Genomic DNA, 12,997 nt, shown 5'->3' on the forward strand with positions numbered 1-12,997 from the left:
GCATAAACTATCTTCAACAATAAAAGAATTTCTAGGGGAATCACCATCCCTGACATCAGGCTATATTACAGAGCAATAGTGACAAAAACTGGGTGGTATTGGTACTGAGACAAGCAGGTAGATCAGTGGAATAGAATCGAAGACCCAGAAATGACCCCACACACTTATGGTCACTTGATCTTTGGCAAAGGAGCTAAAACCATCCAATGGAAAAAGGAGCGTTTTCAGCAAATGATGCTGGTTCAACTGGAGGTCAGCATGTAAAAGAATGCAGATTGATCCATTCTTATCACCCTGTACAAAGCTTAAGTCCAAGTAGATCAAGGACCTCCACATCAAACCAGATACACTCAATTAGTAGACGAAAGAGTGGGGAAGGGCCTTGAACATATGTCAAGAATCGACAAATGGGACCTCATCAAACAGCAAAGCTTCTGTAAGGCAACGGATACTGTCATTAGGTCAAACCAGAAACCAACAGATTGGGAAAAGATCTTTACCGAATCCTACATCTGATAGAGGGCTAATATCCAAAATATATAAAAACTCAGGAAGTTAGACTCCAGAGAATCAAATAACCCTATTAAAAATGGGGTACAGAGCTAAACAAAGAATTCTCAGCTGAGGAATATCAAATGGCTGAGAAGTACCTAAAGAAATGTTCAACATCCTTAGTCATCAGGGAAATGCAAATCAAAACAATGCTAATATTCTACCTCACACCAGTCAGAATGGCTAAGATAAAAAATTCAGGTGACAACAGATGCTGGCAAGGATGTGGAGAACGAGGAACACTCCTCCATTATTGGTGGGATTGCAAACTTGTACAACCACTCTGAAATCAGTCTGGAGTTTCCTTGGAAAATTTGACATTGCACTATCTGAGGACCCAGCTATATCTCTCCTGGGCCCTAAAGATAACATTGAACCTTGAAGTGGAAATTTCTGATTTCTTTGGAGACTCACTTGTGTCATATGATGTTTTTCTGGATCTAAGCCTACAGACCACCACCATCATCGACATCGTCAGAATCATCACCTTCTTACTAATCCAGAGCCAAGCAACAATTTCAGATCAGGATTCTCTATCACTCAACTTCTAGACTTAAATCTATAGGAAGAAGAAAAGTTCAGACAGCACAGACTCTGAGGTCTCTCCTCTCCTCCCTTTTCTCTCCTCTTCTCAAAGTGATGTAACATTCCATTCACATCCAAGCTTTTCTAGTGACCATTCAAACTTCACCAGGCCCAAGTTTATTTTGGTGCAGATATGATCTCTGATTTGAGTTTATTGAAATAACTTGTCACAGAGATAATAGCAACCAAGTCTGTGTTGGGTTATCCTCAAAAAGTTGAGAAGCGATGGTACGAGAAATTAAATATGTAAGACATTGTGTTGTTCCGCGAGCACAGAAGGCTGTGCAGCAGGGCTAGGGTCTCACCAATCTATGCCTGTCCTTCATGGATCTAACCTCTAATGTGCCAGGCAGTACCAGACTCCTTTCATTCCCTAAACTTCTGAAGCCTTCTCTAGGTGGCTATACTCTATATTATCTTTGTAGTGAATGTTGTTTCACTAATGCAGACATTTACAAGAAAGGGGGTCTGGTTCTTCTCTTTGGGACCCTAATCTGGTAAATCTGGGCTGTCTAGAGGTCCCAATACTAAATGCCTGAAAGCCATAATTAGAAGCAGGCTGTAAGAGTCTGGTGCTTACCGAGCATATGCCCGTTAGAAAGTCACCTAAAGGCCCTCACACATGAGCTTGCTCACCTGTAAAAGTGGAATGAGGAAATAAGTTTGTTAACATTGACTAAGCCTGTGTATGTAAGGCCATTGGAACAATGCCTAAGAAATGGTTATCCCCAGTTTTCAACTGCTATTGTGGAGACTATCTGATATAACTCTGAATCCTCTGTAACATTTCATAGATTACGCGGCAGGAAGATAAGAAATGACCAATCAGAAGCTGTGAAACTAGTAAGAGACATAAGTGGAATTAGAATTGAGCGGTTCAATGTGAACCCTAGAAATTCCTTGGCAGCATTATTCCAATCTTGATATTGTCAGTTCAACCTTTATCTGGCAATCCCATCATTTGTCATGTGACTGATGAATCACTGGAGGCTAAGGAGATGTGGCTGTGTATGGAAACCCAACAGGTCCCGGTGGGGCTTAACTTTTCCACTGAAATTTTCCATGTAACTGCTAATTTATCTTTCAGAGAAGACATTGCCTATGGGTGAGGGGGAAAGTACAGTTCGGATGATATAAAATTAATGCTCTTGGATGGAGCTTAAAAGACCCACCTTCCTCTCTCTTCATCTTATATTACAACCTGGGGGTAACTTGGCTTTTGCCAGCTTAAGAAGAAGCTCCATTTAAAAGCCATTAGTTTTTTAATTGCAGAAATTGGACTCCTCATGCCTGGCTGCAGGCTCATACTTAAGACCAGCTATCTTAGATCTCTTGTGTTAGGCATTCATGCAACATTATCGCAGCACCTCACAGTGCAGAGCTCATTTGTTATTCTTTTCCCTACCGTAGTTCTTCCCTTACATACAAGTTCTACTCTGGGTTCACACATCTAAACAGCTTGTAAGGCAAGAATGGTCCTTTGATCTGTGCCTTCTTCTGCCACAAATTTTCTGTGTGATCGTAGGCTGCAGTCTCTTTATCATAGGTTAGTATCCCTGTGTAAACATCTCTGATGTACTAGGCCCATTCAAATTCACCTAGCAGCACCATAGAGAGACTGTATTATATATTATATTCTAGGAAGCAGACAGAGAGGTAAAATGACTTGCCCAAGGCCACAGAAATGTTAAGTTAAGAATATGGAACTTGAAGCATTCTTTATTAAGAAGTTAAGGGTTGCTAATACTTAGGAAATAAACAACTCACAAAGCTTAGAGATTTCCTGAAACTTGCATGAATCACAAGGTGTCTCCCCGGGGTTCTGTAAGTAATAAAATAATGCTGGCCAGAGGAAAATTCTGAAGAGTCATGTTGCCTGCAAATCTTTTAGGGAGCTCCAGGGATGTATCTTTCATTATTTGTCACATGTGCTAGGGAAGGCATTGCAGTATTGATGATGCCACTTTTGGAACATCCATGCTTCTTTACGTAACCCTTCATTCATAATTCTTTAAGTAGCCACAGTAGATCCGTTGGTTTGAAAAGATGGACTTTAGTGGCATTTACTTTGGCCTGTCATTAGTTTCCTATCTGGGGTTTATATATCCCCAGGAAATGGCACATGGAACAAGTGCCTACACTCCTTATATGTAAAAGAACTGACACTCAATACTCTGCATTGTGGTAGTTCCTAAATATGCTTGCAAACTTGGCTAGCCACAAGAAGCTTCATAGAAACATGACCTCATAAACCTGCATCCTGGTACACAGAATCTCAAGTTTCTGTGGGTCAGACCCAGAAATCCACAGTTGAGAAGCTCAAGTTAGATACACAGATGGATGTACAAATGATATTCCTTGTTTATTAGTCCTTATACTTTAAGGGTCATAATGTTGGTTTCAAGCCGCTCCGGTACACAGGTCCCAATAAACATTTCAGAAGTAAATGCTCAAGGAGATCACAAAGATTAAGGTGTCCAGGCATGTCAGGCAGCATCCCTGTGAGGTTACTACACCAGACACTTATATTTATCAGTTTCCAGCTTGTGTCTACTTTGCAGCATACAAGGAAAATTGCCTTTGTCTACTACCTTTATGTTGTGACTGACCAACAGGGCTTAATTTGCACAGTGAACCCTAAACAGAAGTGACGTGTGTCACTTCCCAATACAAATGTCCCAAATCATGGACATCACAGAAAGCATATGTTGCGATCGAAAAGTCCCAGATGCAGCAGCCTGAGATAAGGCACCATCCTCTGGTGGGCAGTTGCTATCCCATACTGGACCACACATTGACTACTGACATTGTATATGTGCATTTTCTGGAGGATTATTTAATGCTATAGAACAGTAGAAGTATAAAGTTTAGATTGCACATTACTGTATTTTCCCCATAAACTTTTTTCCTTGTACCATAGAAGTACGCATTATAGTAAATTTTTTTCCCAGTCTCGGTTTGAAATTCTCTCTTTTTGGCTATTTAATATAAAGCAAGATCTTATTCCTTTTCAATATTAATTACCTTGACAGAAAATAGGTAGAAGCAACTGTCAGTGATAAAAAGGAAAGACCCAAATTAACGTGGACAGTGAAAAGTGACCACTAATCATCCTGTGAGTCCCTCATTTCCTGACAATGCCCCCTTATCTTTCTTCATCTTCTCGCTGCCGGCTTTATTTTCACTTGAAGGTCACATCTTCAAGTCCAAAATAATTTAGTGCATTTTGTCCTTATTTCTAGTAAATTTTAAGTTAACAAAGATATCATTACGATACCATCATACATGCATCTTTTGTACTTTACTAATGTTTATTTTGTTACCTGCTCTTGTATCTCCATCCTACCCTTCCACTGCTACCCTTCCTTCTACCAAGTAGTCCCCATTTTTCTGTAATGTGCATATATGCATACACAAATATGTACTCATAATCACATGTATATGTAAAACTAAGAAATTATACATGTAATATATATGTGTGAAATATATTATGCATATGAGAGAAAATGCCATATTTGTCTTTCTGAATAATTTATTTTTTAATGTAATAATCTCCAAGTCCATTAATTAACCTATTGGTAGCATAATTTCATTTTTTATCGATAAACAAAATTTCATTTTGCATATGTACTATATTTTAATTCATTGACCTGTTAATGAACACCTAGGCTGTTTCTATACTATGGTTATTATGAATGCTGCAGGGACAAACATGGATGTGTGGTATCTCTTTGCAAGTAGACAGAGAAAGAGAGAGAGAGAGAGAGAGAGAGAGAGAGAGAGAGAGAGGTAGTTACACCCTATGATAAGGATCTGGCCTTTAAATAAGAGGCTAGGTTATACAAATTTGTGTACCTTCTTGCTGACTAAAATCTGTGTATAACTATGAAACTTATTTAAAATTTGCTGTTGAATTAAAGGCTTAGCAAATTTCCCTGCAACAGAACAAATGGGATTTCTTTAAAGCCCCGGAACTGTACTCCTCTGCTCATCTGGGAACTGGGGAATCGGATTTGAAGTGAACATAGCTCAAACTTCCAGTAGGTCAAGGTCAAATGGAAGTCCTAGAACAGCATCACTGAACTGGCTTCCTTTCTGTCCTTCACCCTTTTCTGATAAAGCATCATCTGCAATTATTTTTGCCCAGAATAATTTCCCTCTTGTTCATTCAATAGATAATCCTTCTTTTCTTCCTATGTCACTTCAAATGTCATTTTACCTCAGATACCCCAGTCAAAGGATGATGTCCACTTGCATAATAGCTCCTATTATATCTTGGGTTAATCTTGTGTTTTTAATTAATGTTTTCAAGCCGTTCTTACTCTCCTATCCTGCTCCTTATAGAGAGAAGATCCTATCTGTCTTTTTAGCTTCAGTATATATTCCTATAAGCCAAAATAGTGCTGCCATAACAATCATTGTTGCAAAATAAATCCACATATTAAAGAATTACTATTTATAGATTATATTGGTTCATGAACATACTAAGTTCCTTTTCATGTAAATATATATAAGCATATATACATACATACATACATACATGCATGCATACATACATACATATATATAATAAACAGGACCTGGTAAGCTCACTGTAGTATATACAGCTTCATTCTTTATCCACTGATCTCTAACTCTGTTCTTCAGATCAGTTCTTACTTATGTAACCATGGAGGAAATCTCATGTAGATTATCACAGCTATTTCTGTTCCTCTCATTATCAAGAATAATTTTATTTTGGCAATTAGATTATTCCAATCCACTTGTAGGTTGGAACATAAGGAGTTGCTAGTATTTGATTCCTTCAATACAATGTAACTAAGTTTCACATAGTTAAAAATTAATAATGCATTACAAAGCTGAATATAATTTAAATTTAATCTTAGCCTCCTCTTTGAGCTTGGAATCTGTTCTCAGTGGGACAAAGAACATGTTTGGCCCTTAGTCCCTGTGTTGATCATCTTCTGGCCTGCAGACAACATGGTGCTTCTCTCACTCCAGATCTATCCAACCAAAGAGGAAATCAGAGTCCAGTACTGTCGAAACCTGAAGTTGGGTCATCCAGGCTGGCTTTCCTTTCTTAGATCAGCTTTATGTAGTTTTCATCGCAGTTTTTAGCAAGACAATTGACGAATTGAAGTCTAGAAGTTATCTGGAGAACAAGCTTGTGTATCTCTCTCATCCACTCTACCTCTGGTAGTCCACCCTCTGTTGCTTGACTCTGGTTGTCTTCAAGCACAGAATCCTTGAAGAGGCCCCAGCTGAGATCTCTTAGATGTGCTTGACATCTAAGCCAAGAAATATATCCTTCTGCTGCACTAGCACGAACGAATGACTCTCAACCGTGGAGTTCTAACTCCATCAGAATCATAATCCCTCTCCTGTCATCGCAGTGATCCTTTCAATTATTTCTCGTTTAGTTTAACATCAAGATGTTTCCCTCCACCTGCAAGGGAGAAAGAAGAGCAGAGATTTGACAGTGCTCCAATGGCTCTCTCCAAAGCTCTCCCCTCCTCCAAAGAACTTCCAACTCAAGGTTTTATAGGCTGGAAGTGACTGGTTTTGCCGAAAGGCCCTGAGTAACCTCATTTCCTTCATGCTCCACATAAGAAATCAGCTTAGAATGTGGGATGTCCTTCGCCCGCTCCAGGTCTTCAGCCCCTCTGTTGAAATTCTAGGTGGCAGAAAAAGCTTCCTTTTACAACTCGTTTTACTTATTTACAGTTGTTGACCAAAGGTTACCTTACAGACAGCACCAATAGGCAAGTACATCTGCTTCTGAGCTTATTAGATGAGGATCTGTAGACAACTTGACTGCCAGCTCAGATGATGATAATCAGTTTGGCCTTTGAGAAAGATAGATAAAAAGAGCAATATGGAATCACTATGGTGGAAGGGACCTGCAAAGTCAGCTTTCAGGTAGGAAACAGTTACTAAATATAGATCGACAGACCACTCACAGGATGAGATCACTTAAGGTGGAAGTTGCTGACAGAGTTTGACAGAGTTCAAATCTTATTTCTGCTTTTAAAGTTGATATTGCATGGACATTCATTCCCCGTGAGGAGCAGTAAAAGGAACTGTAAGTTTCTAGGGTGATTGCCAGGGCACAGAGAAGCCTAACTACCTGTCCAGGGACAAACAGTTCCGCTGTCGGTTGGGAATCAGAACGTTCCTTGAGGTGGAATGGTATCACCTCAGCATGGAAGGGTGGGAAGAGCCCAAGGAGCCAACCCTCTTTGGCTAAATGTCCCGAGAGTCACACATTGGCCCAACACGTTGACTTAGACCACAGGTGCAGCATGAGGCTTTTGTTTATGAAGAGCGAGAGGTACGCAGCCCGTGGTCCAGCTGGCCACAGAGCAGCAGCTCCAGAGGCTTCATACAGAGGCGGGGAGGGTGAGCTAGGCCCAGAGCCATGCCCAGGAGGCCCTGGACAAGAAGGACAAGGAGGTGGGTTCCCTCCTTGCACAATTTTGGTGCCCACTAACCTGAGATTACGCAAAACTGAGAACCTTCCAGCCAGCAAGGTACTGAGAATTTGGCCCATTTCTCACGTGGTAAACTGAGTCCCAGAGAAGGAAGAAAGTCTCAGCTAGATTCACTCTTGCTGTCGATGCTCAAATTCATCATGGTAACCATGGAAACAGATATCTAGCCTTTACTGCATTCTCTATCACCATTTGAAGTAACAGGCAAAGAGAAGTAATGCCTCTCAGACAAGGTCTGGTCACGAAATGGATTATAAGCTGGGATTTGAACCCATTTATACATTTTAAAATGTTTAAAACTATATACATTTATTTATGTTGGGGTTGGGGCATGTATGTGTGATCAGAGGACAACTTGCCCGAATCCATATTGTTCAACCATGTGGGTCCCAAGGATTAAACTCAGGTAGAGAGACAGGCTTGGCAGCAAGTGTCTTTACCCCTGAGCTATCTCATTGGCACCCAACTGTATCTCTTTGTGTATGCCCCTTGTGTGCATGTGCATCTGCGGAAGTCACAGGTCAATGTTGGGCAGCCCATAAAATGAGATAACAATCCCAAGTTGGGTTTATGGGTTACTGGGTATGGCCAGACAGCCCCAGACCCTAATTTTCCCCAAGGTGTGCGAACATAGGCCTTAAGACAAGGGGAGGCAGGGTTGGGGATTTAGCTCAGTGGTAGAGCGCTTGCCTAGGAAGTGCAAGGCCCTGGGTTTGGTCCTCAGCGCCAAAAAAAAAAAAAAAAAAAAAAAAAAAAAAAGATAAGGGGAGGCAAGGTGTTTTTCTATGAAGAATCAAAAAACAAAAAAAACAGAAACAAAAGCAAAAAAATAGTATTTATTGATATAGAGTTTCCCTAATGTCTGGTTCCTGGTTCCTGTGAGCAGGCATGGCCATGTAAACAATAAAACTTTATTAATAAGTGTTGTATGTGATTTGGAATCCCTTCACAAAATAGATCTTTCTTTGGATTTTTTTCTCTCCAAATATTTAAAACTATGAGGAACATTTTAAACCCTGGGTTGTATAAATGCAGAGTTTTACGGAGTGTTCTCACAGCATTCCGATATGGCAATGAACCTATGATGGTTAAGGAATAAAGTATGGTGATTTGAATGAAATATGTCCTCATAGTACCGGACATTTGAGTACATGGTCTGCAATTGATAGTACTATTTGGGGGGGGGCTTAGGATACAGGACCATGTTGGAGGAAGTTGGAAGTTCATATATATTCTTTAAAGAAAAGTAACTAATATATTAAGTATGTGAGAAAGATCATAGGTGTTTGTGTTGTTTTGACTGCAAAAAAGCAATATGCAATCTGGCTATCACTTTGATTGACATAGGGCCACATTTGTACCAACAGGCATAGTAAATATGATTCCACAAATGGTCCACATTGCTCATTCTCCTAAGTTGCTTATTTTCAAACGTAAGTTTCCCATTGTGTCAAGTAATTTCCTTGTTGCTATGACAAAATGCCTGACAGAGGCAAGCTAAGGAAAGACAGGTTTATTTTGCTCAGTATTTGAATGTACTATGTTCCACTTGGCAGAAGAGTCATCGTGGTGTCAGGAGCTTAGCTCCTTGCATCCAAGGTCAGGAATCAGAAAGGCATAAACAACTGGGACTCTGGTCAGTGTTTTCTTTTTATTCATCCTGAACCCAGCCTTTGGAATGATACTGTGAAATTCATGGCAGATCTTTTCTCCTCATTTGAACCGTTTGGACAGACCCTCAGAGACACAAGTGGAGGAGTTTCTATGGTAATTGTAACTACATTCAAAATTCATTGAAAATTAAAATTAACCATCAGACCTGCCTTGTTGTTTCTTCATATGTACTTTTTTTTTTTCTAAGAATGACAGGAAGAAAGGTGACTAGTGCAATATAGGGCTTGGATAATCTTGGGTTCACAGCCTTCACACAGCAAACATTTATCAGGTTCTTACATATTACTGCTTTCTCAAAGACATGATGACATAGCAGTGGGCATGTGAGAAGTAGTACATCTCTAAAATTTAAGATCAAGTGAAGGAGATGGACCTTAATCCATTTAATTACTTTATATCCCGCTTGAATCCCCCACTCCCTCCTTTCCTGCCATTCCCACCCTCACACACCACCTTCTCCCATCCCCTTATTTTTCTCTTCACAGAATGGGAGGCGTCCCCACAGGTATCAACCCATTCTGGCACATCAAGACACAGCACTAAGTGCATCTCCCACTGAGACCAGACAAGGCATCCCAACTAGGATTAAGGGATCCAAAGGCAAGTAATAGAGTCAGGTAAAGCCCTACCCACATGAAGACCAACCTGCATATCAGTTACCTACATGCAGAGGGACTAGGTCCAGCCCAAGCATGCTCTTTGGTTAGTGGTTCAGTCTCTGTGAGGCCCCACGGGCCCGGGTTAGTTGACTTTGTAGGTCTTCTTGTGATGTTCTTATCTCTTCCAGTTCCCTTAATTCTCCCCACCCCACCATTCCTGAAGACCCTGACAAGCTTCACCTAATATTTGACTGTGGATCTCTGCATCTGTTTTCAACCGCTGTTGGATGAACCCTCTCAGGAAACAGTTATGCTAGGCTCCTGTCTGCAAGCATAGGAGAGTATCATTAATAGTGTCAGGGGTCGGCTCTCTCAGATGGGATAGGTCTCAAGTTGGGCCAGTCATCTGTTGTCCATTCCCTCTGTCCCTGCTCATATTTGTCCCTTAACATCTTACAGGCAAGACTAATTTGTGGTTTTGAAGGTTTTATGGGTGGATTGGTGTTTCTCCCACCCTCCACTGGAAGTCTTGCCTGGCTACAAGGAAATGGACTTTCAACAAGAGAAACACGTGTATGATAGTATTTTTCTATCAGTTGAACATATGGCTTTAATTAAATAGAAATTAGCCAGGTGGAGTACAAAGGAGTATACATCAGACAGAAGCAACAGCATGTGTGAAAGCCCCAGGGAGAGACAAAATTTGACAGGTTCAAGGGTCTAAAGGACGGTGAGAGGCTGCAGAGCAATGACATTTTGGAAGGAAGCGTGAACAAGACCACAGTGAGGGATGCATGCTACATCATACTGTTCTTGGAGGCTGGGAAAAGCCTCGGCCTTTGCTCTGAGAACAGGTAAATCACTGTAACACCCTAAGCAGAGAGCAGCATAATTTATGTTAAAGGTAGGCTCACTACTTTGTAGAATGTGAGCTGGAAAGGAGCACATTGAAGGCAATAGGCCTAAGGAGTTATCAGGGTCATCTGAGTGTGAAATGACAGCTCCTACTGGGAACACAGAAGGATACCCCCATCCTTTACCTTCAGCAATACCAGGCTCGACTCAAGGCACACAAGGGATTCAAACCAAGGGCAGTTATAATTTCCAAAGGCCTAGCCCCGGTTTTCTACTCCTGCCACACAGACCTGGCTTCCAAAAGGCATTTCAGCTTTCACAAAATCCCCAAGCAAGACACCGGTGTTCAAAACATGAGCCTGTGGGAGACATTTTATATTAAAATCATAACATTCTAACCCCAGCCTTGAAGGGCTCATGGATACCTCATAATACAAGGTGAATTCAGTCTAACAAAATTTTCCACAACCTTAAGAATGTCAAGAACCTTAAGAATGTGGCATGAAAGTAAGTCTCTTGAGACTTAAGGAAATTCTGCTGTGTGATCCTATAAAAATAAGAAACAAATAAATAAACAAAAAAACCCTTATGTTTCTAGTATACAATAGCACAGTGGGGACATTTCTCATTCTAAAGAGTAGAATAAGAAGAAAGTACACTAAAGCAAAACTTAGGCCATCAGGGAAATTCTTAAACCAGCAGCTCTATGTCTAGCACTTGGGTTACGTGGTTCATATAACCACAGGCTTGAGAAGCCTATCCCTACGGTTCTGCTACCTGCTGCACTCATGGTCTCACACCTGTGTGTGCTCTACTTGATGCCTGTCATGTTCTCCAGTAGAGTTTCATGTCTGTAAGACATCCCACACCTGAAGCCTTGGTAACTTAAGTTTTAGATTCACGACTACATACAAAGTCTTTTCAGGGACTTTCTACAGAGAATTTGACCTCGCTCTGGATTTATAGACTTTATTCTGAAACCCTGGTACAAGCCCCACCAAGCTCTGAAGTCTTGTATTCTATAGATCTGGAAAACCAGCACAATTTCATATCAAACCATATTTCACAGAATACTCAATAGCTAGACAATCCACATTGAGGTACAGCCTCTGTGACCATCAGTACACACAAGGCTGAATGGAGAAGAGAAGAGATATGACAATAAAATAATTCTATTCCTGCCTTTCTGCTGGGACAGACTGCTAGCTAGTCTGCTCCTAGAAGCATACCTGAGGCATACTAGAGAATCCGCTGTACTCAGAACATTTGGTAAGAACATCTCCCCAACCCCACTCCCCACCCCAAGTCCCACAGCTGCCACTGGGAGCCCAGTGAACTCAGGGACCCACCTTTGCCCCAATCGCTTCTCCCCCACCCACTGAATACCAATCCCCTTCTGCTTAGTCCTTTCTGCTGGGACAGACTAGTCTAGTTTCCTAGTCTGTTTCCTGGAAGATGCTATATCCTGAAGCATACCAGAGGATCCGTTGTACTTAGAACATTAGACATAACATCCTGAATCATACCAGAAGAATCAATGCACTCAGAACATTTGATACCACATTGTGAGGCATCCCAGGAGATCTTTTGCACCCAGGGCATCTGACATCACAATCAGAGACACTCCAGGAGATCCACTGCACCCAGGATACCACAGCTTGAAGGCATCCCAGGAGTTTCTCTGTACATAGGGCAACTGTGCAAGTGACACCACAGTCTGAAGACCTCCCTGGGGCTCTGTGGCATGCAGGGCAACTGACCCAAATGACTGAATGCCTCCCTGAAATGTGGCTGCACACAAGGAAACAGAAACTACAGTCCACTAACACACACCCCCATCCCCCACCCCTGGTGAACAACTTCACACAGGACAACAAGTTGACTGCTTCTCTGAAGTCCCAACAGTCTGAAACCCTCCCAGGAGATCTACTGCAGCCAGGGAAACAAATTAGCAGCTTCTCTGCCCCTCTGAATATCCTCCAGTTGGAAAGCCCCACAGGAGGTCTGCTACAGCCAGGGCCACAGGCCCACCAGGAGACTCTTGCAACACAGGGACAAAAGAGGCAAACTCCAGAGGCTGACTCCAGACAGAGTCACCCAGACCAGCAAACACTAGGGATAACCAGATGGTGAGAGGCATGTGCAAGACTATAAGCAACAGAAGCCAATATATGTGGGCATCATCAGAACCCAGTTCTTCCACCACAGCAAGCCCTGCATACAACACACCAGAAAAGCAAG

At 41.5% G+C, this 12,997-nt stretch overlaps 1 long non-coding RNA gene across 6 annotated transcripts; it reads right to left on the minus strand.

The window, feature by feature from the left end:
• Positions 1-5,997: 5,997 nt before the first annotated feature.
• Positions 5,998-12,349, minus strand: LOC102554654 (uncharacterized). Of its 6 annotated transcripts, none has more exons than XR_015643530.1 (4): positions 12,233-12,349; positions 10,942-11,115; positions 6,880-6,983; positions 5,998-6,583 (listed from the first exon to the last, which is right to left on the minus strand). It is a non-coding gene; the product is annotated as an uncharacterized LOC102554654 (long non-coding RNA). The 6 variants fall into 6 exon arrangements; XR_015643532.1 differs by having other exon boundaries at positions 11,047-11,115; positions 12,283-12,335; XR_015643533.1 differs by having other exon boundaries at positions 12,283-12,335.
• Positions 12,350-12,997: the final 648 nt, after the last annotated feature.

Source organism: Rattus norvegicus, chromosome 19 (assembly GCF_021556685.1).
Source record: "Rattus norvegicus strain SHRSP/BbbUtx chromosome 19, alternate assembly SHRSP_T2T, whole genome shotgun sequence".
Classification (NCBI taxonomy): Eukaryota; Metazoa; Chordata; class Mammalia; order Rodentia; family Muridae; genus Rattus; species Rattus norvegicus.